At 34.8% G+C, this 24,755-nt stretch overlaps 1 long non-coding RNA gene across 1 annotated transcript in view; it reads right to left on the bottom strand.

Annotated features, from left to right (window-relative positions):
* Positions 1-12,161: 12,161 nt before the first annotated feature.
* LOC103101926 (uncharacterized) overlaps positions 12,162-24,755 on the bottom strand; it is a 95,755-nt gene continuing 83,161 nt past the window's right edge. The window contains exons 3-6 of the long non-coding RNA XR_001628566.2: positions 21,410-21,463; positions 20,266-20,371; positions 16,890-17,065; positions 12,162-13,713 (exon numbers count right to left, since the gene is read on the bottom strand). This is a non-coding gene — a long non-coding RNA (uncharacterized LOC103101926). The remainder of the gene's footprint in view (positions 13,714-16,889; positions 17,066-20,265; positions 20,372-21,409; positions 21,464-24,755) is intronic.

Genomic DNA, 24,755 nt, shown 5'->3' with positions numbered 1-24,755 from the left:
GGGGCTTACTCATGTAAAAGGACTAAAATGTTTCAGGTGAATATAACAGATCAATGTTATTCAAGTTAAATGTCACATAATATTTATGAAACATTAGGGGGTAGAACTTTATCTCTGCTTTCCTTGAATCTCTTTGGTATGTTGCTTTCTTTTCTTTAAGGGAATCCCACTTGTTGTGTGATGACTTTTTCATGTTCAGCTACATCCAACATGTTATAAGCTCCTTAAAGGCAAAAACTATACCAAATCATAAATTTATTCAACATAGTGACTAGCAAAGTAGATTGCACACAGTAGGCACTCAAAAGTGGTCACTGTAGTATGAATGAAACAAGAGGAATTAAATTAGATGACAGAGTAAGAAAGAAACCCTATCTATCTATTCATCCATCCAGTATATTTTGAGTGGCCATTGTTTACGCAGTCTTGCCCTAGATAGTGTTGGAAATACAAAAGACAAGATGCTGTTTAGCACTTGAAGGTCTTATAATCTAGTTGGTGAGATTCACATGTAAGAAGCAGCTGGCGAATATAAGCAAGTTACAGATAATATAGTATTGACTCGTAAACAAGTACTGTGGAGTGCAAGTCAGAAGAGGTAGTGATCAGCACTAGGTGAAGTCTGTCAACAAAGACTTCTGGGAGGAAGTATGTCTTGAGTAGGCCCTTGAAGAAAGTGATGGACTTAGTTGAGGAGGGTCATTATAGGCAGGGAGAAGAGCATAAATAAAAGCATAGAAATAGGACAGTGCTAGCCAATTTGGGGAGTCAGAGTATGTACCGAGAAACATTATGGGCTGGGAATCTAGGAAAGGGACCTCTAGATGTGACCTAGGAAATTCATAACTTCTATGGATTACTTTTTTTAAATCTAAAGTATGAAATAATTTAACTAAGTCATAATTAACATCCTCTTGAGCTCTAATAATAGCTAACACATTAAGTTTTCTTTTTCAAAATGTATTTACATAAAATATTTCATTTTTACCATTTTCCTATCCATTTTTCACTTGACTCCTTGGCCATCAGCTCACCATTTCCCTAACCCAAATGCCCTTATCTCCTCATCCTCAGCATTTTCTGATTCTGTATCTAAAATTAAAATCAATGTCACTATTGTATAGAGATGGTGAGTATAGCCACAGAGAACTATAGTATATCAAACCATTCCCCCATAGTTCTACTCACTCTTCCTATAACATTACAAACAAAAACAATCCTCACTTTCTTTGCTTCCTTTCTTCCTTCATTAATCCCTCTTTTCCTTCTTCCCTTCCTTCCTTCTCCCTATTCTTCTTTCCCTCTTACTACTCTTCTACCATCCTTCACTCCCTTCCCTCTTCTGTCTGCCCCTTTTTGTATTCCTTCCGTCCCTCTTCCCTTCCTTTCTTACATCCCATCTTCCTTCTTCCTTCCCTTCCTTCCTCCCTCCATTCACTCTCTCCTTCTTTTCCTTCTGAAACAACCTAGGAGGATTATGTGACACATTTCATTATTCATATTTTATAGCTGAGGAAATTTAAATTCAGAAAGGCTAAATAACTTGCCCATTGCCACATAACTAGTAAATCCAGAAATGGAATTTTCCTATTTATATCTCTCTTCACTTCAAGTTCAGTGCTCAAAATGTTAATTTTTATGGACACTGGTCTGGCAGGAGAGAGCTAGGTACCTCCTTGGACAATAATAAATGATAACACTGAAAAGACAATGAGAACATATCTTAGAGAAGTGCTTTGTATGTCTGACTAAGTAGTTAAGGTTTGATTTAATTTGTTTATCTGTATATCTGTTTATCTAACTATCTATTTCTCTATCAATTATCTCTATTTGTCTGTCTCTATGCAGCTATTGATCTACCTGTTACTATCTCAATATTTCATCCATCTATCTATTCTTATATCTATGTATTTATCCATCTATCTATCCATCCATCCATCCATCCATCCATCTATCCATCTATCTATCTATCTATCTATCTATCTATCTATCTATCTATCTATCTATCTATCTATCTATCAATCTGTCTCTTACATTTATCACCTAGCTCTCTCTTGCCTCTGTAGTATTATTTAATCTAGGCCATCGGTATCAGTCTTTTGAACTGTAGCATCTTTTTTTTTTTTTTGGTCAGGGCTTCCTAGAGTGTGACTTTCTTCACCCCAAGGTAGCAACATCTTGAGAACATTTTATCCCACTTCTTTCTCCCTGACTGCCATAGCCTTTTGAGCAGGTATTTCAAAGTCTGTCAGAATCAAGGGAGAATGAGAGAAAAAGGCTGGGAGATGGAAATAAGAAGACAAGGCAAAGAGACAGGAAGTGTCAAGGTGGCCAGCCATTGTGATAATTTCATGCTTTTATCCCTTTAAATGCATGTTTTGGGTAATTTTATTTGGGAACTTTGGTCTGACTATTGAAGATTATGATGGTTCCATATGTTCTCATTCGTGATAAGCCTTAACTGTGTCCATGTCAGGGTTTTAAAAATATATAATTAAAAAAAGAGATTTTTTCCCCCCAGCTCAGATGGGCTCACTATGGATGCCAATAGTAATCAACTAGACTTTAAATCACTTTCTTCTCACTTCGGCCAGCTCATAATACTTTCAATCATACCCCACATAAAGAGAAGTCCATTTATTTCTTCCTTTTATGTATGATATGAGAAAAGTTAATTGTCCTCCTAAGCACAGAGAGGTATGAGGATCTCTCTCCCTCCCTTCTCCTGTATAACTGCAAAGATATTATATATGAGCTTATTAATAATTGACATTTATATAGTTCTCTAAAGTTTGCAAAATATATACATAAATTATCCCATTTGAGCCTCAAAGCAACCTGATGTATTAGGTATGACAATATTATTATCCCCATTTTACAAACGTGCAGGTGAGGAAGGATCTGAAAGGAATGACATTTGTATGGTCATACAACTAATTTATCACAATATCCACTATATTATGCTATCTCGTGGAGGAGCTCCACAAAGTATAAGAAAGATAACGCATCTCAGAGTTGTATGATAGGATAATAGATATAGAGATGGGTAGAATAATAGAAATCATAGCATCCATTTGCCTATTTTAAACATGTAGGAATTAAGATACAGTATAAAGTTTGTATATTTGGAGCCAGAGGATCTAGTAAATAAGAGAGGAACTAAGTAAATAACAGAGCATGGATTTGACATCCACTCCTCTGACAGTCAGGCATATAGTGATTGAATTACAAATGCTTATTGAGTCCAAATCCAGTTTTTGTACTTCTTCATACAATCTCTTGGAAGATACCTCAGAGGTCATTTGATCCACCATGCATTCAATCCATAAACCATGAACAATATTCTTAAGAGCTCATATAGCCTCCACATAAGGAGCAGGGTTTCATTCATACATCTGTCTTGGAGAATGACTATAGGAAAAATGGAATTTCTGTAGATGGAACTTTAGTCTAATCAACCAGTGAACAGAGGAAGTTCCTAGAAAGTAACCCCATAACAGTAATGGCAAACCTATGGCATGATTGCCAAAGATGGCATGCAGAGCGCTCTCTATGGGCACACGGCCTCCCTCCTCCCCACACCACCCTAGTTTATTACTAGAAAGGCAGAGGGACTTGGGTGGAGCTGCTCTTCCCCCTCTCCACCAAGCCTGATGACAATTTTCCAGATCCCCCTACCCTCTGCCCAGCAGCCCAATGGGAGTGCACGGAGGGTAAGGTGGGTGGCTCACAGGCTGCAAAGCTGGAGGGGAGCAGAGTGCTAAGGCGACTCCCCACCACCTTTCTACCCATGCTGAGGAGATTCCTCACTCCATCTGCCCCTCCACCCAGCAATCCAATAAAACCACTTCCTCCCTCCCCTGTGTAGGGTAAGGTGGGGGGCAGGGAACACTTGACATTTGGTGGGGGGGGGGAGGAGCATGGCACTTGGTCTCTCGGAGGGTATGGCATGACACTCAGTCTGGGGGATGGGGTGGAGGAGCCTGGCACTCTGTCTCTAAACATAAAAAAAAAAACTGTAAAAAAAAATCACTACCTTATAAAGTAATAGATTTTCATACCAGTCACCTTTTCTGCCTTATCCCTGGTCATATCACCAATCTATGGAGCTTTTTCCAAGGAATGTTATCAGCATCTACAGGGTAGAACAATTCTCCCTTGTCAGCTTGATTATTTCTTCAGCATGTGCCAGGCAAGTTAAACCAGCACCAGCATCTTGACCACCATCTTTCCTCAGACACTGATAGACACTGCCCCAAACCAGAAGACAAAAGCTTCTGGGATAATAATGTTTCCAATGCAGTGCCCTCAGACATCATCCTAGAAAACAACTCCTGTGGAGATACAGCCTAGAAAATAATACAGCAGGTACTAAAGCCATGGTTATTGAAGACTCAGAAAAGAAAGTTCTTGCAATCAGAGCCCTTGGCACTGTCAAATCGTTCAGCTGCAGAGACTGGTGTGCTTTTATCAGTGGGTGTGACATTAAAGAAGAAGCACTAACATCTGCTTTGCTGTTCCATCCTAAAGATCATGTGACCACTCCATCTGATTTATAGCTGAAATCTTCCATATGTGTTGTCTGCTCCCATTAGATTGAGCGCTCCATGGGAGCAGGAACTGTCTCATTTTTTTTTCTACTTGCATTAACAGGACTTAGCAAAATGCTTTAAGCATAGTAATCATTTAATAAATTCTATATTTATCCATTTGTCATATGGAATTGACAAAGGGGCAGGGGTATAGCAAAGAAGGGTAATAGGGTTAGGCCATGATTACTTCTAGAATCATTGAATTCCTTCCATTCATCAGTACTACTTTCCAAATCCTTCTCTTTTAAGCAATTAAAATACCAAAGTAAAAGTGTATTTATGTGCTACATGGAACTTTATTCCTTGAGATCCTCTCTGCTCTTCTAACTTCTCCTACCTCTGAGGAATTAATCCTTAATGTGAACCATCACTACTGATTGCAATAGAAAGACTATGATGTCATAAATGGGAGATTATGACTTCACAAGGGAAATAAGAGAGAAAGACAGACAATTTCAAGAAACCACGATCCTTTATTTATGAGAATGTCTTTGTTAATCAGGAGAGGAGAGAAATACCAAACATATAGAAAATGACAGCAGAATTGTAGCTAAATAAAATATTCTTCAAAATTATCCTACCAATGTCACTTTCTCTTTAGAGGATTCCATAGAAATGTTATTGCACAGGATAGAGTTTAGATTCCAGATCTCCCCACAATCGGCCTTTGAGTAAAACTGAGCTCTGGAGTAATCAAAATTTTAATCAGGCCCCAGACTCTGCTTTGTTATCCTTTGCCTACCATCCTGAGCAGAAATCAAACTTCACTAAACTGCAACCCCCCCCCCCAAACACTTTTATGTACGTGAGTTTCTAGTTATAGTCTTATGAAACCTTTATCCAGAATATTATAGTCCAGCATTGACTTTCCTTTCTTAGTCATCTTTGACTCCTAAGTGGCATCCTGGATAGATAAAGCTAGAGGCCCAGACTGAGGAAGACTTAACAAGTTAGAAAATAGCCTCACTCACTGGTGGTGTGATCACAGGCAAGTCATTTAACCTGTTTGAGTATCCTCATCTATAAAATGGGGAAAACAATAGCAGCCACTTCTCAAAGTTGTTGTGAGAATCAAATAAGAAAATAATTATTAGATGCTTATCACATTACCTGGAATATAATAAGTTATCTGTAAATATTATCTATTACTATTATTATTATTACTATTATTATTATTGGCCTGAAATTCACTTTATGTTTAAAACTGAGTTTGTTTAACAAACTGACTGAACTGGCTGGTTGTGTTAGCATTACAGAAACAGAACTTTTGAATTGGAAATTACCTTTTTCTTTTTTAAAATAAATTTATTATTTATACCTTTTATATTTTTTATTTTAAAAATTTTAGATGGCAATTCTGTCCCTCCTTCCTATCCCAGCCCTACCCACTAGGAGGTGCATATTTTAAAAATGTGTACCCTGAGGACTTCATTTCCCAGAATTCTTTACTCTTCTTGAGTCCCCTTGTCATGTGTCCCTTGTGTTGCTCCCTGGCATGGGTTTGTTTATAAATTTGCTGAAACTCACACTGCCGGGCTTTTTGCTTTGGCTGGAGTGGGGCAGGTTTGTGGGCCTCTGGATCTTTCCTCTACTCAATCGGCTGAAGGAACCCCTTTCTCTCTCACTTTGTTGTTATTAAATCTTATAAATTTAAATACTTGGGAGTATTCATTTTTTGTCTTACAGAGGGCAAGCTAATAATATCAATTCTACATATGAAATCATGCAAAATATATTTCCATACTAGCCATATAACTAAAAATAAATTTAAAAAGCAAGAGTAATATACTTCAATTTGCATTCAAGATATATCTGTTCTCTTTCTGGAAATAGCATTTCTTTCATGAGTTCTTTGAAATTATTTGGATATTGTATTGATCAGAAAAGCCAAATCTTCTCACTTAACTTTTTTAATATTTATTGGGAAAGGAAATGGGATGATTGGAAAACAGAGAATAACAAGAGGTTTTTATGGGGTAAGGAGGAGTTAAGGGGAGAGAGGGAACACTGCTTGGTGAGGCAAAGGAGGGAGAGAGGGAGATGCCCCCTGCTGAGAGGAAACAGCAGGGGTCCGATAAGGTCTTTTATTGCCTTGATGACTGAACTGATTTTCAGCTCCCTCTATGATCAGAAAAGATAGTCCACTTATCTGACTGCGAATTCAAATAATATAAAGTTTAATAATCCAGTTGGAATTGGAGTTTTTCCTTAGCTTCAGAGTATAGGGCCAGGCCCTAGAGGCTGGTGGAGGGTTTTCCCACTTCCGTCTCCTCTATATCAGTCCAGTTTTGTATACTTCAGAATCTAGCAGTAGACAGAAAGCAAACAAGAACATATCTGACCTTCAGAAGCCTGTGTCTTCTGGCTGAACCAAGAAGAGCATGCCACTCCAGACTGGGCTGACCACGCTCCTCTCTCCCAACACCCGGAAGCAAGTCCCACATGGCAGGAAGGAAGTGCTAGTCACAAGACCCAACTGCCACTCCCAGTTGGCCCCTTCCCCCACAAACCATCAGTATAATTTCCTTTCCACACTTTTATCAGTTTATATAGATCTTCCCATGTTGTTGGGTTTTTTGTTTCTTTGTTTTGCTTTGTTGTCTGAAACCATCCCCCTCATCATTTGTTTTATAGTATAATAGTACTTCATTACAATCTTAGACCACAACTTGTTCAGTCATTTGATGAGCATCATCTCAGTTTCCAATTATTTGCCACTACAAAAACAGTTGCTATAAGTATATTTGTATATATATATATCTATATATATATCTATATATAGAAATATATATCTTTTTCCTTTTTAAAAATCTCTTTGGAGTAAGACATTGTAGTGGTATTGCTGGATCAAAGGATATGCACAGCTTTGTAGCCATTTGGGCATAGTTCCAAAATGTTCTCCAGAATGTTTGAACCAGTCCACAAACACATTAATGATTTAGGCACGTACATATTTTCTTTTAACTGTTTCTAGCATTTAACATTTCTATAGGTGTGAGGTGGTACCTCAGAATTGTTTTAATTTGCATTTCTCTAATAAATAGTAATTTAGAGCATTTTTTCATAGAAATAGCTTCAAGTTCTTCTTTTGAAAACTTCCTACATATTCTTTGTCTATTTATCAATTGAAGTATGACCCTTCATTATTATTTTTCTTTTTTATAGATTTGATTCAATTACTTATGTATTTGAGATATGTGGCTTTTATCAGAGAAATTTGATAGAAAAATTGTTGCTATTATTTCATTGTCTATGGCACCTTTTAGCTCAATGTAGTTTCCTTGATTGCCTCTTCTAATTTGGTTTATTTTTGCTTTTGCTTTGTCTGAAATCATGATTGTTACTTTGTGTATATGTGTGTGTGTGTTTAGCTGAAGTACAATACATTCTGTTCTGCCTCTCTGGAAGTGACCTTTTTGAGGGATCATATAATTTAATCCCCTCATTTCCATGGTGGGGTAATATAGATTCAAAAAGGTCCAAGTTATGCAGCAAAGTGAAAGCATTTAGTCATTAGCAATTGTCCTTAGTTTTCAAATTACTGATTCTTTATTTGAATGATATGAAACTCCTACTAATTATTTTTATTTTAGATACCAATATGGCATATCGGTTACCCATCATTTGTCCCTTGTTTTCCCTATAGGAATGCCTCATTATTTTTGTGATACATTTTTCTAAACTAATTTTTCAGCATCTTATACCCAATTCTTCATTTTTAATGCATATTGGTCTGGTCACATTTACTTAATCACACCTATCCTCTTCTACCAAAATAAGTCCTGCTAGTACTCCTTTTATGAAGATGGGAAAACACAATTCTTAATAATTTACCCTGTTACTGTGGCTGAAAGACTACTATACATCATCCTTTGATCTGATCATGTACCCTAAAAGCATCAGGGTACTGTCATCTATCATTGAACTACACTTTTAGGAGTTAGGACCCCATAGCCTTTGCTATAAAGGAAAAAAAAACAACTTTTCAGAGAGAAGAAAATGAAAAAAGTTCTAGTGTATTGAAGACTGTAAAAAAAGGATACTTTTAATTATAAAACTCACTTTTTTTACTAAATGCTATTTTAAAACTTGCCAGAATAAAGACAAGAAAACATTCATCCAAAAAAAATCTTTCAGAATTCAAAAAATTCATAAATGCAAGTCACTTGGCCCCTATTGTCTAACCCATACCACTTTTTAGCATTTGATTATATACTTAATATCAATTTTAAGATAGAAGTCAACGGTTTAAAAATCATAAATGGATATATAATAATTCAACACAAATTTGAACCATATCATACATAATGAATTTATTTCCTTTATTTTATTCCAGTGACAAATTTACACATAAGTTTTCCAAGGTTATGTGATTCCTATTAATCTCCCTCCCCCTCTTGGAGTTGACAAGAAATTCCACTGGGTTATACATGCATTATCACTCAAAATCCATTTCTATATTATTCCATAATGAAAAATTAATGACTTTATTTAAGGAATAGAGATTAAAATGCTTCTATGAACTATAATGGTTTAAATGTTATTTAAACTACATTTATATCCTATCGTCTATCTAGGTTAAAATTAAGCAAATTTGACTGTTCATCAAAGACAGGCTTATATTCAGTGTGATCTGTGATTTCATGAAGAACCAGAATATATATATCAAAATATTGTGAACTCTATCCAAAACAATGGAAAATAAAAATTTACACCAGAACATATTGCATTTCTTAAAGATGTAAAATCTTGTAAGGACCAAACATTGGTCAAAAAATGTCATTACTTTACTTTTTATCAAGTAGTTTACACAACTATAGAATGTGAATTCCTCGAGTCCAAAGTCTTTCTTACTATTATATATGTATTCCATTCTTTGAAACAGTGTATGTTTAATAAATATTACATTCATTCATCCACACATTCATTCATTTTAATACTCTGTGTTGTCCCTTTGGTTGACCTTCAATTTTAATTCTTCAGACAAAGTAGTATTTCATGATTGTCAGTCTTAAGAAACTTTCTAAATGTTAAGTAAATGTAAGTATGTGTAGGTAAATAGGTAAATGTGTAAATATAAAACTCTTTTCATTATCACCATAATAATTATATTTCAATTATTTGATATTTAGAATATACTTCTTAGTATCATTCATAGCTCTTTCATTTCTATAGATGTCTTTGAAACTTGTAAGCACCATAGAGGCCAGTATCATGCTTTTTAATTCTTTGCATCCTCAAACTATTTTAGTTTTCTACTTATAGCAGGTGTTCAAATTATTCTTATTGATTGAGTGGCTGTATGTCATATATCTGTATTTAAATTCATGTATCAATGCTATTTGAAAGTTAAGTAGGAGAACTGGAAACTAAAGGGTTGTTTATCAATTGGGGAACATTTGACCAATTTGTGGTATATGGTTTTAAGGGAATACTAATGTGTTATAAGAAACAATGAAGTATGATTTAAGAAAAATCTGGAAAGATCTACATGAACTTATGCAAAGTAAATTATGCAGAACCAGGAGAACAATGCTCACATTTAAGAGCAATGTTATATAATGAACATTTATGAATGACATCTATTGATAGCAATACAGTGATCCAAGAAAATCTTCAATGACCCATGATGAAAAATGCCATGTCTCCAGAGAAAGTACTCATTGAATATGAAGGGAGACACAAATATACTATATTACACTTTGTTTCTTCAGTTTTCTTTTGTTTGATCAAGTTCTCTTTCACAAAATGACTACAGATGCACTCTTTGTGGTGGCAAAAAACTGGAAAATGAGGGGATGCCCATCAATTGGGGAATGGCTGAGCAAATTGTGGTATATGTTGGTGATGGAGTACTATTGTGCTAAAAGGAATAATAAAGTAGAGGAATTCCATGGAGACTGGAACAACCTCCAGGAAGTGATGCAGAGCGAGAGGAGCAGAACCAGGAGAACATTGTACACAGAGACTAATACACTGTGGTACAATAGAATGTAATGGACTTCTCCATTAGTGGCAATGCAGTGATCCAGGACAACTCTGAGGGACTTATGAGAAAGAATGTATCCACATTCAGGGGAATAATTGTGGAAATAGAAACACTGAAGAAAAGCAACCGCTTGATCACACAGGTCAATGGGGATGTGATTGGGGAAGTAGATTCTAAAGTTTAGATTCTAAATGATCACCCTAGTGCAATTACCAATAACACGGAAATAGGCCTTGTTCAATAACACATGTACAGCCCAGTGGAATTGAGAGTCAGCTACAGGAGGGGTTTGGGGGAGGGGAGGGAAAGAACATGATTCTTGTAACCATGGAAAAATATTCTAAATTAACTAATTAAATAAAATTTTCAAAAAAAACTAACCCAAATGACTAATATGGAAAGATGTTTTACATGATTACATATGTAAAATCTATATCAGATTGCTAGCCATCTTATAGGTGAAAAGGGGGAGAGAAGAATTTGACTGAACCTTTTTTTAAAAGAAGGTAAAAATTGTTGTTTTTTTATGTAGGCAAGAAAATATAAAATTTTATAAAAAGAAAGTTAAGTAGGAGCTGTAGTTGTGTTTGTGTAGTTCTCTCTAGATTGTGTGGGGAAAAATAGCTCCACCTACCTTCCTGGCAGCCTAAATGGCTGTTGTCAACATAGGATAGGTGTCTGGCATCATCCTAAACTTCTCTAGCCCCCTGACATTCGTCATCAGTATTCAATGCTAGGATGGAGGGCAAAGCCAGGAGGGTATATCAGTCGTGAACCATGAAGCATGCGGCCTGTTGTCTCCATGTTCCATGCTGCCTGGTCTTCCGGGTGAACTTTGCTAGGGGTCCTACATGGTGGTGACAGAATTGCAAGCTAAATGAAGCAACAAGGAAAGTAATCACTCTATCTCTCTCTCCTTCATACTTTTCCCTTACTCCTTTCTGATTGAAGAAAATCATTTAATCAAGGCTAGTCTCATAATTTTCCCTTTTATAACATAGAGAACAAAGTACAGTGCCATATAGAACCTAGTATCTCATATTTTTTTCTTTAGTGTTATAATTATAATGATGATATCCAGAATATATCAATAACATGCTTCCAAACCATGTTTTTTGACTTGTGTATGTTACTTTGGAGAGTCATACAAGTTTAAAACATGATCCTCCAGACAGTTTAAAATCAGGATTGAAAAAGCAGATTGGTCCTCTTTGAGAAACAAAGTCAATATAGTAAAGTCTTAGATAAACCCTTTGCATTCAGAACGGGGCATTCAGATTTCACATTTACTTATGTTTTAATTATTTTATTCAGTTATTATAGCATTGCTCTAAGAAAAAATCATTTTTATCATTTACACTTTGCAGTTAGAGAAATTAAGCATGGATATATTAGCATGATCCATATTCTGGATGCAGAATAAAAAGTAAAATTACTTGCCGAAACATTAGTACTTTGTTAGTAGAGGTGTGAGATGGTTTAGGCATATACAAAATGTTACTCAACAGTCTACATCCTGATATCCCACTCCTTGACCTATATTACAAAACAAATAAATGAAAAAGTTAAAAGGCAAAATATAAGTAATAGAATATTTATTATTGTTGTTGTTCAGTGTTTTTATAATTCCCAATATTTTGTAGGATTTTCTTTGCAAAGATAGGGGAATGGTTTACCATTTCCTTTTCTAGCTCATTTTACATATTAGGAAACTAAGGAAAACTGGGTGAGGTGATTTGCCCACAGCTAGGACGTGTCTGCTGCTGGATTTGAACTTAAATCCACTTGGCTCCAGGCCTAGTGCTCTATCCACTGCATCACCTAGCTGCCTCAAACAACAAAATCACAAAACACCAAAAATATTTATAGCACATCTTTATATAACAGCCCAAAAATAGAATCTAATGAGGTTGTCTCCTACTGAGGAATAGCTAAACACATGGTGGAATATTAATAACAATGGTGAAATATATTAATATGTTGTAAGAAGTAAAAAATTATTTTAGAGGAAGCTATGAAGCTCTTTGAATTGACATATAGTAATGCACAAAAACTGTATAGTACAAGTACACAGTGTGCAAAATTTGAATAATTATACAATAGTAACAATATATACCAAAAGAATTTTGAAAAACTTTAGAACTGTGATCAATGTAATAATAAATCTCAAGTCCAGAAAAACCTGACATTGAAATAAAACACTCAGCTTCTGCCAGGGAGGTAATGACCTGAAAATTAAGATAGATAGATAGATAGATAGATAGATAGATAGATAGATAGATAGATAGATAGTCAAGCATGGAAAATGAGAAAATAAAAAAAAATTGGACATTTTGTGTGTGTGAGATGATGCTTTTATTTGTTTATATTTGTTTAATATGAGAACAGTGGGAAAGATATTACAAATCCTCATAAAAATATTTTAAAGTAAAAAATAAATACTTACCCAAGTTCTCACAGTTAGTAAATGAAAAGTTAGTACTTGAACCCATGTCTTCTCATACTAAGTCCATTACTTTCCTGCTATACTACACTGGCATTTATATGTAGTACTCCATGATGGAAGAAACCATGTCTTCTACTTTCATTTTCCACATTATTAGTACAGATACAAGGCTATAACATAGTAGGTGCTCAAATAAAAATGTGCTCATTGTTTTTTATGCAGCATTTTAAGAATGTCTCAAGTTGAAGGGAAAAAGATTAGGGAACAAGTCATGTTAACTGGTTCATCCATCCTGTTTGAAAACACAATGTCCTTTAGGAGATTAAAAGTAACCGCTTGACCAAATCATCATCCACTAAGCTGCCTGAATGTAATTTAGCTGGTGATTTCTTTTCCCCATTAAAATGAAAGTGAATCAGTGCTTATACATGGAGAGCAAGTCTTACGAGCTGGGGTGACTCCCTCCACTTGCAGAGCCAAGACCGAAAAATTGCTTTGCTGCTGCTCTTCCAACTGTAGGAAACTGTCATGGGATATCTCAAATGCGAATGACTTGACAATTCAGAGAACAAGACATGAGCCATTGCATTCTGGCTTGGAGATGACATGGAACTTGTCGAGTAAGGAATATGAGCTATTGTCTGAGTTGCTCCCTTCATCTTCCATTCACATAATCTCTGGTCAATCTGGAAACAAAGGATAACAATAATAATGACTTTCATTTATGATATAATTTTACATTTTTCAAGGTGCTATTTCATTTGCCTACCACAATCTTTGTATTTAGAAGTGACTCACAATCATGATCATCTTGATCACTATCATCATCATCATCATCATTTCTCTCCTCTGTCAGTCCCCATCTCGCTTTCTGCCTCTCTGTTTCTCTTTCTTTCTTTCTTTCTTTCTTTCTTTCTTTCTTTCTTTCTTTCTTTCTTTCTTTCTTTCTTTCTTTCTTTCTTTCTTTCTTTCTTTCTTTCTTTCTTTCTTTCTTTCTTTCTTTCTTTCTTTCTTTCTTTCTTTCTTTCTTTCTTTCTTTCTTTCTTTCTTTCTTTCTTTCTTTCTTTCTTTCTTTCTTTCTCTCTCTCTCTCTTCCTTTTTCTAGCTCTATTGTAATTTAATATAAGAATGTAGGTACAAAGAGGGAGAAATGATGCCAAGTATTTTGTTACTGCCTCTTTGAATCCCCAAAATATTTTTATTCATCTCACCAGATTGAGTCTTTTAGTTGCGTGTTTGTTCAATTCTGAAACCTCTAAGTTGTAAGTAAGATAGTCCATCTACTACTGCCTGTTCTCTTTCTTACATGGTCCAGCCAGAATCTCTTCTTCTACAAATTCTAGTAGCATTTAGACTCCTTGAGGAAAGCAGTTGTCTCTCAATGCATGTATTATTTTATATCAATATGTCCAATACCTAAAACAAGCATTCAATACATAATTGTTGAATTGAAGAGATTTTATTAGCCCTATTTCAAAAATAGTAAAACAAGTTTTGTAGCATATTGTGGAATCAAATATTATCAGACCAATAATGAAAGATTTAGGAACTAGAGTCCAAGTTTACAAATATTTCTATTGCTTTTCATTACCTCCCATTGCTTCTACAGTTAGTCCATCCCTTTGAAGTCTGATTCCAGTGGTTGGAAATGTCTGAGGAAACCAAGATCTACACTGCCCCTCAATAGGCTAAGCATAGATTTGTGACAGAAATTAAAAGATTTTTTTTACAAAGTATTATCTAAAATGTGAAATTACTTAAATTTATAGAACTATGAAATTAGCAATGTACTCATCTTTCTTTTTCAGTCACACACATAGACAGATACACACAGTGATTTATTGATTAGCCATTTCAAGGAGAAGGGAAAAAAAATCTAAATTTCGCTCCTTATCTATCCCCGCCAAATGCAGCCAGCCTTCTAATTTCACCTTTCCTCTGCTATATGATGCCAAGAAAGGATGGCAAGTGTGCACCTAATCTCTTTTTTCTAATTGGAAGGTATCTCCTAAGTTTGTTCTCTGGACAAGCTCTTTAATATATGGACTCACCATTTTGCATTCCACTGTAATTTTGGTAACTATATCATATATTTTAACATGTGTGAAGCCCAAGTTAGAAAATATTTGATTCTTCCTTCAACAAATGAAAGGGAGAAAATTATATCCCTCCCTGGTCCCTGTTGATATGAATTATTTTAGTGGAAAGAGGGAAATGTTCCCACATGTTTTCCTGACTTTAAATATGGCATAGCAAAAACTTCCAAGGAAAAGTAGATGATCAAGTGAGAGTATTCCAAGGAGCTTGCCAGTTAATTTTTGTCTCTTACTACCTTATGACCTTCTACCATTCTATGAATGACTCCATATAAAATCCCTATAGGTAATTAAGAATATTTTTCTCACCTTTAATATTAATGGGAAGTATGATTTTTGATACTACACCACCATATTTTCTCAGAAGATCTGGGGAAAACTCAGTGGAAAAACATAACTTCATGAAGATATCTGGATCCCTCAGTGGGTTGTTTTAACTGTAAAATGAATTTCTTCTAACTAGGGTAAAGCAATAATAAATATGTAGTATTAAAATTGTCTTGTTATTGAAAAAGAAATTATAGTAAAATTAAGTTATCTTTTAAAATATTTTAAAATTGTGATTACATTAGGTAAGAGGATTTCCTTCCAGGTTACAGATAAATGATTTATCTACCCTTTATAGTATCAGTAATTATACGGATGGATATTGAGAGGTCTCATGACATGTATGAGATCACATAAAGTGTATGCAAAAAAAAATAGGCCTTGATCTCAGATCATCCTTATTCCAAGGATGCTTCTCTGTCCACAGTGTCATTTTATAAATTAAGTAATGAAATACATTATTTTCAGACAACACTTACCTTCTTGAAGAGCACACACATGCATGTGCAGATGTTTATAAAATATGTACACATTTTCTAGATATAATCATTGAATGATCTTTTAGATTAAAATCTAAAGATATAAAATATAAGCCCTTCCTACTTGTTAGTTATTTGTCTGAAAATTCTAATTTCTTCATAATGGAACAACACATAGTATACTGAATTTTCCAAGTCTCATCATGCTTAAATTATTATGATATAAAAAATTATAGGAATCACAATTAAAAAACCTAATTGAACTGGGTATTGTTAAAATCAAAGTAATATCAAAATTTCTTTGATCCTAAAGATTGTATTTGGTGATACAGAGCAAGAGGGGTCTAGTAACCGAAGCACTAGAATTGGGGTCAATAAAATTTAGACTTGAAATTTGTCTTAGACACTAGGAAGTTATGTGACTGTAGGCAATTCTCTTAAAATATCTGGGTCTCAGTTTCCTCATTAGTAGAATGTGGATGATGATAGCATTTATTTCATAAGGTTATTGATGGGCACAAAACAGATCTTTTCAAAGTCTTAAAGTGCTATATAAATGTAAATTAATGTTATTACTATTAATCAGGTCATTAATTTGGAAAGAGAGCTGACCATTTTGTACTTTTAACTTCAAAATATGACCAAGCAAGGTGATCTTTCTCTTGATTCATTATTAAGGAAACAAAGAGTTATTAAGTGCTATAACCTGTTGGTGTGTATTTTACTCTGTTCATATAAACCAGTGAAGCAAGATCAATTTCCTCCTCGGTTGAATTAGTTTTCTTGTGGGCACCTCAAGCATACATGAAAGTACGGCTTCCAAGAAACAAATTTATTTTCCTGAAATGATGGTCTTTATTGGCAACATCTAGTTCTTTTAATTTTACAGTTGGTTTCCCAGTTATGATCTCTGTTTTCATGAAGCATGAGAAAAATCCTAGAACAGTTCAATGTGCTTACCATAGAGTTTGTGAATTAGTTGCTCCTTCAAATTGGCAGCAGATGCACACAAACTGCACTGTTGGTAATCCAGTTCTCCTTTGCTTCTTCTTCCTTCTCTTCCTCCTGCTCACTGTATCCCCCTGGGTATCAGGAACACTTTTTTTTTTGCTCTGCATTTCCTCTTAGTCATGGACCTGATACATTTTGGTGCAGAAATAGAAAAGTAGATTCTGAAATAGTGTTGAGTCTATCTAAGTCTCAGTTTCTCCAACTACAAAAGAAGACAAATGTTTCCCTTATCTCTGACGCTGGCAGCATTCAAGCAATAGTTTAAGTTTGGGTCCATGGATAATCATCTCATGCCCTGCTGACGAGTCTATTGAAGGGCTTCTGATTCTGGCATAGCCAAACGAAATTATTTCAGAAACTTTATTTAAGTGTGAAAGGGGCTAATGAAATAAGAGAAAGAAAGGGACTTGGAGAAAGCATAAGACAAAATTCACCCTGATGGAGATATTACAACTGTTCTTTAATATCTGACCCAGGCACACATCTCTGGTAAAGCTAAAATACCATTGCATTTCAGGTTTTTTGTTTTTTTTTAGGTAAAGAAAAAATATCTTTTTGATGCCTGTGTCGCCTGTCTGTGTTTGAAGGAAGGGATGTGCATTTTAAATGACTCCTCTAGCTCTGTTCTGAGGGACTCTGGATAGCCTAGAAGGGACAACCATTAGAGAATAAGTGAGAAGTGACACTCAGACTCTCAGAGGGTTTCTTCACGTCCACTTTGGTAGCTCTCATTACATTGCTCGAATCCATTAAGACAGAAACAAGGTTATCCCATGAAATGTTTTTGTGACTAAAGAGGACATCCAGCTCTTTAATCAGTGACAGAACATCTACTCTGACAAGACTGAGTGATACAGTGCGCTCCACTACCACCTTTGCAGCTGAGGGGAAATATCACTTACAAGGACAGACAATATTCTCATTAAATTGCCATTGGTTGATCTATCAATGCTCCAGTGAAAATAATTATTCTGAATATGTTTGATGTAAATGTCTATGTCAAATGAAACCTCATTTTATATTTTGCGGATGTCTGATCCATGATAATTCAGCTAATGCCTTTAGGTCATGGAGATAGCAGTCTGCTTGCCTCAGCTCTCATAGGGGCTATGGTGACATGCTAGTGGGGGGGGTATGAGCTACTCTCCCCTCCCATTTTTAAAAAATCAAAGTTGCTATAAGTAGAGTGTGCTGTCTGCCATCTTCTTTCCTGTCAACAGAATCAGAACTAAGAATGAAATTTAAAAGAACACCAGTGGTAGTAGCTAAAAGGAAGATGGAGCTAACAAATGGGCTTGGCAGGTTGATTTAACAGAATGCATATAAAGAAAAAAAAGTATTCAGTTAGTCTTTTAGACACATAAGCAGTGGTTTGTTTTGTTTGGGTTTTTTTTGAGGGATAAATAATGGACTGAATTTAATCATAAAATTTTAGAATTGATAGAAACACTTGAGGTCATATAATATAAATTCAGCCTTTAACAAATGAGAACCAGAGAGTTGATGTGATTTGCTCAAACTCATCTAGCTAATAGCCAACAGCAGAATCCCAGTCCTCCATTCAGAAAATCATAGAATCTCTCTTTTTGAAGGGAGAGTCCCTCTGAAATAATTTATTCTGACTTGTACTTGTTGATGTAATTTCAAACCTGTGACTTTTCACTTTCACTTTAATTCTTTAGTTTAGTTTTTAGTTTTTAGTTTTTTTTTTTTTAAGCAGAATGGACCTTTAACAATACATACCTTAAAAAGAAGGATTCTAGAATCAGTGTCTGGGAAAATCACTACATTACTGTACTTTTCATTCCACTTTTGGAGAAATCTAATTGTTGGGAATTTATTTTTCTGTATGTTTTTTAAGGTTTTCTTCCTTGTATTAAACCAAATGGACTTCTTTGCAACTTTGAAATATTGATCCTAGTTGAATTAATTGCTAGGCATTAGGTGAATACAAAATGAATGTAAATTCAAAAATGAAACAGTCCTTTCCCTCAAAGAGCATATATTCTAAAAACAAGAATGTAGCTCATATACGGGGATGATGACAAGGAAAATTTGTTGTAGGAAACCATAGGAATGGTGATTAGACACATATGATAATATTGATTTGATTATTGCTCCTGAGGAGTAAAAATTAAAAGGATGTACAGATTGGATATGAATCATACTCTTCTCTAGAGTTGGTTAATTTTAGTTTTTTGATGACTTTGCACTTGCCCATTTGCTTATTCATACCCCAGTCAGAACATCTCAACCCAGGAAGCAAAGCTGAATGATTTTGTCCTCCTCACCAAATAAAACAAAGAGAAATCAGCACAAATTTAGGGTTAGAAACGAATTTAGGGTTAGGGTTAGGGTTAGAAATTGGCACAAATTTAGGACATCAATTCAATCAATTCACCTACTACCCTTCACCAAACCATTATCACGACAAACATCTAATTCCTTCAAAAATACATTTATATCTATTTCAAAACATATGGCCATCCATCCTGGTTGTCAATATCTTGTTAGATATCATCCAGCTTTTAAATGTTATTTCTAAAATCTGACCTAAAGAATGCACACAACTTTTCTCAGATAGCCTAAGCACAGAGAAGAACAATGGGATTTCTGCTTCCTTTATTCTAAAAGTCATGTTGCTCTTAATGCAGCCTAAATCAAATAAATATGTTTTCTTTTCCCTGTCATGTTATTGGATCATACATAACTTAGAAGTTATGAAATATTTTAAATGATCTAAATTCATTCAGTGGAAGAGTTTCCCTATCTCTTCATCTTGTTCACATGACTAAGGATAAATTCCTTGCTAACATTTAGCTATACTAACATCAAACATTTCCATGATTTACTAGTCAAGTAACCCTGTCAAGGGGGGAAATGAGATTGGCAATAGTTGAGTTTGACAGACTCATCCTGGCTCATAGTGATCAATGTTTCCCTTTCTAAAGAATTGAGTTTAACAACTTATAGTTTGAAGACTATGCTTTTATTTCTTTTTTTAAAAAGGTGGCCACAGTTTCCTCTCTGAAGACTTTTAGTATCTTTCTCAATAGTTAGAGTAGAGATTCCCAAGCTTCACTTACAATGGCTTAGTATTTATACAATTATTTCATTTAGTTGGAATTGTTCTTTCTCTCTGTTTACATTGTTAGTCTCCAAGTATAGGTTTTCATCACTTCTTTTCTGAACTAAAGCAAAAGTGTCTCAATTAACCTCTGATTCAAATCTCTCCCCTCTCCTATCCAAACACCATACAGTTGGAAAAAGCAATGTACTTCTTCCAGAGGCTGTACCTTATTCATATGAGGAATTCTTTTCTTACCTCTGCTTCGTAGAATTCCTAAATTTCTCGAAAGCTCAACCCAGGAGGTGGAGCTAAGATGGCCCCACAGTATCAGGAACTTTCTGAATCTCCTTCCAACTGGTCACTACAAAGCATCTCAAAAGGACAGAAATCGGAATTAGAGGAGTAAAGGGGCTCTCCCATGGGACACAGCTTTAAAGATAGGCAGTGTTTGGGGATTCCCATGCTATAACAGGGCAAATCTACATTTATCAAGGCACAAACTCGTCACCCATCCCCCACACGACCTACTGTACCAGAATCAGATGAGGGTCTGACAAATCTTTAAATTCTTGTGGTCTAGCTGGAGGCACCACAGATTTACTCCTGAGGGCAGTGCAAGGCCTTGTCAACAAGCCTAGGGACCTGAAGTGTGTGGAGCCTGGGCAGCAGAGCATGGAGATTGGGCAGAAACAAAGCTGCCCATAGCAGAGGCAGCAGGGGTTGGAAAATAGCCTCAGGGCAAAATGTTTTAAAGTACACTATACAAAGAACTTCCTGGAAGATACTACTGAGGCAAAGCTCTGTGAGACAGAAGCTAAAAAAGCAACGTCCACCAACATGCAGGAACTGCAATTCACAAGTAGCAAAAGAAATAAGCAGCAGGAAAAAAAAAATCTTTTGACCCTGAAGAATTTCAATGGAGAAAAAGAACAAAATACAGAAGCAACAGCAGAGAGTGACAAACAAGCAAACACATCCAAACTTAAAAAAAAAAAAAGTAATTGGTCACAAGCTCTCATGGAATTCAAAAAGGAGTTCAACCAAGTAAGAAAGATAGAAGAAAAATAGGAAGAAAAATGAGAATAAGAAATGAAAGTAATTCAAAAATGAAAATAACAGCTTTTAAGACAAAATGTCCACCTGAAAGAGGCACAGAAATCAAATGAAGTAATAAGCAAATTGGAGACCAGAATTGACTTACTGGAAGCCATGAAAAACAGGATAGACCAAACTGAAAAGGAAAATCAAAAGATCATAGCTGAAAATCAGTCTTAAAAAAACTAGAATTGGTCAAGTAAAAACTAATGATCTCACAAGACAGAAAGAATTAATAAGGCTAAATCAAAAGAATGTCAAAATAGAAGGAAGCATCAAATATATCATTGAAAAGATAACTTACCTAGAAAATAGATCCAGGAGAGACAATTTGAGAATTATTGGTCTACCTGAAAGCCTGTGGGAAAAATAGAAACCTTGACATCATATTACAAGAAATTATCCCAGAAAACTGCCCTGATATTCTTGAACAAGAGGGCAAAATAGACATGAAAGAGGCCATAGATCACCCTTTACATTAAATCATCAAACAACAATCCCCAGGAACATAATTGCCAAATTCAAGAGGTTCTAAGCCAAGGAGAAAATATCTTACAACCATTCTACATCCAATCTACATTCATTGTCTCCATCTTATAATCATTTCTACCCATCGTTCCCACAAAAGTCTTACTCATCATTTTCCCTATAAATTGTGCACCCCAAATCAATGAACTTTGTCACCACCCAGCAAGAGGATGTCTGTGTGTCTGGTCTGTCAGTCTTTGACCATCTTGTAGTTCCAGAAATCATTTTTCTCATCCTGGTTTGTTGACCCTTGAGTAAATCATCAAGCAGAACTTGACAACCTACCCCAGTCTACTTTTATCTACATCATCCTCAATCCTAGTCCTAATTTCTGAGTCTATTCCATTGGGTTGAACCATCTTGATTGTTAAATTTTCGTGAGGAACATTGTTGTTCATCATTCATTTTGAGGAAGACATTATATAAACAGGGTGATGTCTATACTTGTGCTTGAATTGGATTTAAATAAGGCATTAATTCTGTGAAAACTAAAAAAAATTATAAATCATGACTTGATTTTATTTTTAGCATTTAGATAAAAATCTACAAATTTTGCCTTAGGGCCAAATCTATGCCACTGAATCTGTTTTTGACTTGTCCTGATACTAAAGAGATTGCTTGTTTTTAACATTTAAAATATAATCAACTTAATTTAAAATGTAAAAAAATCATTTTTATCTCTCATTTAATAAAAACTGGTGGTGGGCTGGTGGGTAGTAATTTGCAACTACAGATTTAAGAAAATTATGGTGAAAATATTAATAAGTGCTATGAAACTAAAAATGTTTTTAATTTAGTGGGTTTTTTTTTCTTTCTATTGGAGGGCCATTAAATTTTTACCAATATGCCCCTGATAAAAAGCCACACAAATATTTTCAGAGCCCCTTAAGATCTGAATCTAATGGTATAAGCATTAGTTATAGAATCATGCTATTAGGGGAGACTTTAATATAGTTCGGGGAGACTTATTTTCCCATCATGTAAATTATGTCCTATACTTCCTACAGAGATAATTGTGATCATAGAGTCATGTATATTTATGATATGAAAAACATTATGATTGGGAAAAATAAGGTTATACTTTTGTCAAATGAGAAGAGAAAGAGAGGCAACCCCATAGAGAGTGGAGGCAATGAATCCCTCAGTTGGTATTTTAAACAGCAAATAAATAAACTTTGAGGTTGGGCAGCTTACATATACAGGAGGAATACCACTGCCTCTTTACAAGCTAAGTAAAATCTACCACTATGCTGCAATTTGTCAGAGAAGATGGCATGCTCCTTCATATTCTTATGCATTCTATTCTCTTCATTTACTCATTTTGTTCTGCTGCCTATTTACTATCATGTACTTACATTAAATGTAAGATAGAGATCATTAGATGCTTTGGAGTGTTTGTAAGACATGGAATAGGGAATCTGAAATGTAGTGGATGGGGAAGAATATCATTTTATTGTCTGTTATACTGGTGAATAGGTCAGGTAGCAAAGAAAGTTGGTATAAGAAGGATATGGGTTCTTTTGTAATAACTTTTTGGTTTATCTAGAGAGGTCTTAGAGAGAAAATTCAGATCCAAACTAAAAAGTAATGAATGAAAATGTTTTAAAAATTAAAGATGCAAATTAAATTAAAGATGTTTAATATATTTACATGTATATATTGAGATACATACAAAAATGGATGTGTTAATATATATGTACATTTATATTTCTATTTGCCATTATCTGTTTTATAATTAAATACTGTTTACTTTCAGGAATTCCTAACAATCCTATTTTATTACATTAATCAAGGCCCATCCTTTAAATAGATAGTTTCCAAGTCAAAATTACATGTGTAAGAAAAATGTCTGAATAAGTGAATAATGTGACATCAGAAATTAATCTAAATTAATAAGAAATAATTTTTCAAAAGAGATTATACTAAAACAAACATGGTAAGATGAAACAGGCTCTGAATTTATGGTAAGGGGAAAGGCTATTTAAAGATTCAGGGTCTAGTTAGTGTAATGTCTTCATTTTAAAGATGAAGAAGTAGAAAATCTAAGAAGCTGAATTATTTGCCCAAAGACATATTGACAGTTAACAACAGAACCAAGAAGACAAATCAAGTCCTTTGGTTTCCAGGCCAAGATTCTTTCTGCCATGTTGTAGAAGTTATGAAGGCTGAGGTATCAATATCTGAAATGGTAACACCATCTTCAAGGGAGAAGATATGGGGAAATAACTCTGCTGATACCTTTTAAAGAGGCAATACTAATTTGGATCTGATATTACAATTTCATTATTGTGTATTCTCATAAAAATACAGTTTTTTGTCGATTCCATAGCAACATTAGAAATGTCTGGATGAACAATAATACCCTCATCGGGGCAGCTGGGTGGCTCAGTAAGGAGTCAGGAGAACCTGTATTCAAATCTGATCTTGCACAATTACTAGCTGTGGAACCCTGAGCAAATCATTTAACCACATTTGCCTTGTCCTTGCAACTCTTCTGTCTTAGAGTTTTACCAGACCAGAAAGAAAGGATTTTATATAAGCCCTTTTTAATACAGTGTAATTCATCAAAAGCTTTTTAAGCACCTACTATGTACAAAGTCATCTACTAGCATTAATGATGAAAACACAAAGTGAAAAAAATTCCTACCCTCATAAAGCCTATATTTTCTTAAGAATTGCCTCATACAATCAGATAGGCAAACGTAAAGTTGCATAAGGAGAAAGATATAACTACAAACTGGGGAGAACAAGAAAGTCTTCCCTTTAGGTGGAGGCCCATAAGGCAAACTTTCAAGAAAAATAGGGCTTAGAAGAGGATGGTGTGCAATAAAAGTACTTTTTTAGGCACGTTACAAAGTTAGTGCAAATTCATGATGATGGAAAAGATACATTGGGTTGAGGGAATAAGCAAGTTTGCTAGTTTCTCTAAAGAAAGTATTTGAAAAGGAGAGTAATGTAAAATAATATTGGAAATGGCAAAATACAGTGAAAACAACCCTTTAGTTTCATAGGATTCAAAGTTAAAATTTTGTCTCTATCATTTTATGACCTTTTGACAAGACATTATATAATAAGTTAGCCTCAGTTTCCTCTTTTATAAAATATGTATATATGCCAAGGGT

Source organism: Monodelphis domestica, chromosome 3 (assembly GCF_027887165.1).
Source record: "Monodelphis domestica isolate mMonDom1 chromosome 3, mMonDom1.pri, whole genome shotgun sequence".
NCBI lineage: Eukaryota > Metazoa > Chordata > Mammalia > Didelphimorphia > Didelphidae > Monodelphis > Monodelphis domestica.
This window is presented reverse-complemented; position numbering and strand designations above follow the sequence as displayed.